Genomic DNA, 6929 nt, shown 5'->3' with positions numbered 1-6929 from the left:
CAAATGGCATTCATTTACTACATCCCTCCTTTATAAATTATATCAGCAAACAAGTTGAAGGCAAAGCACAAAATGCTACTGGATACCTCAACACGGCTAACATCATTTAAAAGACTTAGACCACAACTTCTGGTTACTCCAACGGTAGCTTTCAGTAAAGTAATACTCCTTCCAAGTACAACTAGAAAAATTGTGGACAATTTTAAAAATTCACTTGCAAGCATCATACCAAAGAGCTAGAACTTGAGGTTCAAATGTTCCCGACAAAATGGAAGGGCAGAGAAGTAAAACTAAAACTGTTTTTTGCTTTCTCTCTTTGAGATATTTGCTGATTCATGATCAGAGCAAGACTAGAAGCTAAAAAGACCTGAAGAATGTGCAGGCCTACAGGCTGAGAAGCTAGACAGAACTATCAGCAGTCTCATTGTGTTAGGGAGACAAAAATTTAATTTCAGAGCTCATCAAGGACATGAAGTCCCAGCAGATACCTTGGCTCTCAGAAACATCCTTTGACGGACAACATCCTGGGAGTAAACTAAAAACAGTCAAGGCCTTTAAAACACTACAGTCCAGTCTAGACTCACTTCTATCCCTGATTGGATTAAGGTGATTTTCCCCTGCTCTAACTGCCTACCATAATCTAAAATTAATTATTTCTATAAACATATTCTTATGGTCATATAAAATGTGTAGCATTCAATTAAAAAGTACGGAATGTTCCTAACACAAAGAAATGTTAAAGGCTTGAGTCAATGGATATCCCAATTACCCCGATTTGATTATTATACATTGTATGCCTATATCAAAGCATCACATGTACCCCATAAATTTAGACAACCATTATGTATCCATAAGAATTAAAAATAAAAATTAATAAAATAATACCTTCGGTCTTCAGGCCATTCAGTCATTATTGTTACTAATAAAATATTAGTTACTAAAAAATAAAAATACAAGGCAAAACAATTACAATGCATACCAAGAAGCATTATTAAGAAAATAAAATAGGATATAGAAACAAACCAACCATGATCCGGGCATTAGATTTATCAGACACACACTTTAAAACAGCTATAATTAATGTACCAAAAAAGATAAGATAATTTTAGAGAAAAGTGGACTATATTTTTAAAATCAATTAGAAATTATATCTAAACATGGTGAAACCCCATCTCTACTAAAAAATACAAAGATTAGCTGGGCTTAGTGACGCGCACCTGTACTCCCAGCTACTCGGGAGGCTGAGGCAGAATTGCTTGAACCCTGGAGGCGGAGATTGCAGTGAGCTGAGATTGCGCCACTGCACTCCAGCCTGGCACCTGGCGACAGAGCAAGACTCTGTCTCAAAAAACAAAAAAGAAATTATACCTCAAGGGCCGGGCGCGGTGGCTCAAGCCTGTAATCCCAGCACTTTGGGAGGCCGAGGCGGGTGGATCACGAGGTTAAGAGATCGAGACCATCCTGGTCAACATGGTGAAACCCCGTCTCTACTAAAAATACAAAAAATTAGCTGGGCATGGTGGCGTGTGCCTGTAATCCCAGCTACTCAGGAGGCTGAGGCAGGAGAATTGCCTGAACCCAGGAGACGGAGGTTGCGGTGAGCCGAGATCGCGCCATTGCACTCCAGCCTGGGTAACAAGAGCGAAACTCCGTCTCAAAAAAAAAAAAAAAAAAAAAAAAAAAAAAGAAATTATATCTCAAATTGACAATTCAATAGATAAGTTTATTAGATTGGGCTCACCTGAATAAATGATATTACTGACCAGGGAGATAGAAAATATGTAAATTAAAGGATAAAAACATGTTAAAATATATAAAACAACATAAGTAATATATGAGAGACATTTAAAAATTCTAAAACACATGATTAGTGTGCTCAAATGATAATACAAAGAATGAGGGGGAATTGAAGAGATGTTTGCCTAGAATCTTCCACATCGGATGGAGGCTGTCAACCCACTTATTCAAGAGGTTCCATAAACACCAAGCAGACAAAAAAAAAACACCCTTAAATCTACACTTAGTCTAGTCACATCATAGCAAACTGTTAAACACCGAAGACAGAAGAATCTTACAGATCGCCAGAGATAACAGGCAGCTTCGAAGAAAGAAAATAAGATTGGGCTGGTTTATCGACAGCAACGATGCAGTTAAAAGACAACAAAAGTGTATATTTACGGTGCCAAAAACAAAGTGCCAAACTAGAATAATACAGCCCTTGAAAATACCCTTCAGAAACAAAGGTAAAACGAATATGCTGCAGACAAATAAAAATTAAGAAAATTCACCACCAGCAGACTTTCCTAAAATCATTACTAAAAGGGAATTCCTCCGTCTAAAGGAAAACATTTCTAAATAGAAGCACAAAATACAGGAAGGAATAAAAGGTGGCAGTGTTGTAGAAAAAAACCAGGTTCTTGTCATATGACCAGGAAAGATTAGGTGCGCAGACACATTGAAAGGTGATTAGAGAGAAATGTATTAAGCGAAAAGGAGGAAAAAAAAAAAAAACGCTCAGGAAATTGAGGTGGAGTCTGCTAACAGGCCCTGCTCCTCACAGACTGATTCCCAGGTCACCTCACAGTGCTGAAATGAACAGGCTCCTCCCCTGCTTAAGGCACGAATTCCCGATGGCGCCACTCACTTCCCTCAGTGCGCATGTCGGGCTCCAGTCCACAGTGGGTATACCCTGGCAAGCCCTGGGCAGGTTTCCTCATCTGTGCGGAAGCAACTGGTGTAAACACTTGTGGGATGGGTCGGACATTCTCTGGGACCCTTCCTTTTTATCTGCTCAGGCATTTGGCTGTCTCAGTAGAAAGTTGTAAATATATGGATAAATATAAAGTGGACTACACAAAACAATAATAGCAATGTGCTACAGAGTTCAAAATGTAATAAAAATATATGATAGCAATAATGTGAGAGGCAGAATGTAGATGAATGGAGTTAAACTATCGGAAGATTTCAGCATGATCAGAGAATTGATGAAAGTAATTTTATTAGATTTAATAAGTCAGGGTAAGCATTAAATAACAACAAAATATGACAGACAAGGTAATAGAAATTAAAATAAAAACATAAAAATATTTCATGACTTCAATAGAAACATTATAGTAAGATAATGGCTATGACAACAGCATGATGAACATACCTGACACATTTGGCATATATGGAGTACTATGCATATTAATTGTAGAATATGCATACTTTTCACATGCACATGTAACATTTACCAAAATTAGCAATATGCTGGGCTATAAAGCAAATCCGAGCAAATTTTCCAAGAACTGAAATTATCCAGAGAATACGCTCTGCTGAAATCATCCTCATGTGTCTGGCAATGAAGCAATATAATCTTAAATTGTTCCTTGGATCAAGAATAAATTGTAATGAAAAAATAAATAATTTGTTAACTGATAGTAAATATCAGTTATAATAAAATTTGTGGAGTGCAGTTAAAGCCATCCTTAGAAAAAAAATTATAACATTTGATTAACAAATTAGAAAAGAAGAAAGGTTGAAAGTTAATTATTTGAAAATTCAATTTAGGAATTTTGATTAAAATTCAACAAATTAACTCTACCCTGTAATAAAAAGTAAGGCAGGAGGAAGAAAAAAATAAATTAGGAATAAAAATTAATGGAATAAAATACAATTATTCAGTACAGAAAATCAACAATATGAAAGTTGTTTTATCAAAATATTAATAAAATGGGTAAACTTTTAAGAAGACTGATCAGAAAAAAGAGATAGAACATAAATTGCCAGTAACATAAATATACAAAAGAAGCACTCTCTCAGCTCATACAAATATTTAAAAGACAAGAGGAAATTATGTTATCTGGGGTGTTTTCTCTGACACCAACAGCCTATTCTCTGATTCTCTAGATACCAACTAGGTGTTCAAAAATTCAGTCCAATTCTGACACTATCTACCCAGAGTTAGACTCCATAAAGTAAGGGGCTCAGTAGGACAAGACTGCTCCTACTTCAGACGCCAGTTTCAAGCCCTGATTCACCTATACTTCTGTCAATCAGCTGTAAAGCAAGTGTTTCCACCACCCTGCCTTGGGATTAATAATTTGCTAGAGCTGCTCACAGAACTCACATATTTACATTTTTTAACTTACATTTACTGGTTTATTATAAAGGATACAAGGCAGGAAGAGCCAAATGGAAACAACACGCAAAGGGCAAGGTACAGAGCGAGGGGGTCACTCAGAGAGAGCCTTCTTACCCTCTCGGGTGCACCTTGGTGTGTTCACCCACCCGCAAGCTCTCTGAGCCTCCTTGTCAAGAGGTTTTACTGAGCTCAATCTCCAGCTCCTTCCTCTCCACTCTTCCCAGAGGGTAGTGGATGGGCCTGAAAGTTCCAATTCTCATACTAACTTGGTCTTTCTGCCCTGCGTCACCTCATTAGCATAGACTCAGATGTGATGGATAAATTGGACTATATTTAAATTAAGAATATTTGTTTATCAAAATATGTGATTAACCAAGTGAAAAAACAAGCCACAAAATATTTAATCATATATTTTAAAACTAAAAATTAATGTTATAATGGTAAAATCCCTAGAGAAAAATAGGCAGAACACCTGAGCATGCCCTTCACAATGAGGATCTACAGGATCAATACATATATAAGAAGATGCTTGATTTTATTAATCATCGTTAAAATTAGCATATCAAAATCATAAATGTGATACCATTACACATGCACCAGAGTGGTTAAAAAGAAACTAACTGAAGAATCACAAAAGTTGGCCTGAAGGATTCAAGAGTTTACTACACTGCCAGTTGGAGTGTAAATTTATATAATCACTTTAGAAAACTGTTTTGTTGTCGCTACTGAAGTTGAACACATGCATCCCCAGTAACCCAGCTTTCCACTCTTCAGAAGCACTCAACAGAAATGCATACATCTGTCCTCCAAAGGGTATGTATAAGAATGTTTATAGTAGCACTGATTGTAATAGCAAAAAAACCCGAAATGTACTGAATTGTGATGATACAGTGGCATACTATTCAGCATGTGAACGAAGAAATCACAAATATACAACACAATGTTGAGAAAACCAGATGTGAAATAGTATATACTGTATCATTCCTCTCGTGTTAGTTTCCAAAATAGACAAAATAAATGGATGTACAGTGTTAAAAATCAGAATGGTGGTTATCCCTGGGAAAGGCAATGTCTAGGAGGGGGCCTCTATGGTGCTAGTGATGTTATGCTTCTTAACCTGTTGTTTTTCATTATTTTTATTTTGTAAAAAATCATCAAGTTGATTATTGTGGTTTTTACACTTTTCTGAATGTGTGTTAAACTTCAATAAAAACTTAAAATATATATTTATGATTTTAAAAATGTGATTGAGCATATTTCCTTCAGGAAGTGAAGAATATGCCAACATATTTAATATGCGAACTTGCAATTACTTTATATTTCATGGCTTGGAAGGCATTCTCATTTGCAACTCTTACTTTTTAAGACATTGTATAAAATACAATCCATTTATTTATTTTTTCCTTCATTCATTTATTTTGCAGTTGGGCTTTATCTTGAGCTATGGCTATGAAAATGCCAGATCCTCGCTACTAGAATATTCCTTCGGACGTTTGCAAACATCCTTGACTTAATGGGAGGGATTTGAGGGAGAGGAGAAATACATCTAAACTAAGTCCGAAACTGCAGTTCAGCCCACGGGTTGTTTCTCTTCCTGATTGATCTTCTGGATAAGCAAGCGCAATGGGGCATCATCTTGTGACCTGGGGCAGAAAGCAGCCACCCCTCTGACTGTACAGAGAGCTGAGACACTAGGAGAGCCAGATACTCCACAGGCACACGTAAATGTTAATGACTAGCGGTTTGGAAAACAATGATAAGGGCTACCTGCCCTCAGCAGCACATTTAGAGAAACAAATTTCACTGCTCTTGGGCAACCACTTAGCATTTTTCAAGCAGCAAAGCTAATCTAAAATGCAATTTCAGTTAGATTAATTTTAGATAAGGAGTAGGGTTACACTTTTTCAAAACTCATTTTCTAAGTTACATGATTATTTTCTTATGTGTATTTCTAATCTGTGTTTCTATGTGCATGCTACGTGGTAATTTTGTGCAAGAGTAAAAAGTACAGGAAAAGCACAGACCAAGAGTCAAAAGACAAGAGAGGATTTAGTCTCCACCTTGCCACATACTAGTTAGGTGATATCAAGTAATTAATTCATTTGACCTTTCTGGGCCTCAGCTATTCATTGGTAATATAAAAGATCTCAACTACACAATTTAAAAAAAATTGTATATAGAGTCATGCATCTCTTAATGACAGTGATATAGTCTGAGAAATACAATATTAGGCTATATCATCATTTTACAAACATTGTAGAGTGTATTTACACAAACTTAGATGGTAAGACCTGCTATACACCTAGTCTATTGCTCCTCGGCTACAAGCCTGTACAGCATGTCACTGCACTGAATACTATTGGCATATAATCACTGTCTAAACCTTTTCCACACGAATATTGACCACCATTAAATATTCTTAATATTACATAGCACATAAGATCGTTCACTGGACATGGCACATCCTGTTGGAAAATTGTAACACAATGGTAAGTATTTGTATATCTAAACATATCTGAGCATAGAAAAGGTACGGTGAACATACGGCATTATAATCTTATAGGGCGACTGTCACATATCCGGTCTGTCACATATCTGAAACGTTATATGGTGCATGAGTGTATTTAAGGTGTACAACCTGATGATTTAGTACACATATAAACCATGAAATTAGGACCACAATCAAGATAATTAACATATTCGTCACACAGTTTTGCTGCTGCTCTTGTTTTTTATTTTTTGTGGTGAGAACACTTAGGGTCTACCTTCTTAGCACATTTTAAGTATACAGTACAGTAGTGTTTCC

This window comes from Sapajus apella, unplaced genomic scaffold (genome assembly GCF_009761245.1).
Source record: "Sapajus apella isolate SASKATOON/1434 unplaced genomic scaffold, GSC_monkey_1.0 scaffold32, whole genome shotgun sequence".
NCBI lineage: Eukaryota > Metazoa > Chordata > Mammalia > Primates > Cebidae > Sapajus > Sapajus apella.
The sequence above is the reverse complement of the archived record's forward strand: the minus strand, read 5'-3'. Positions refer to the sequence as shown.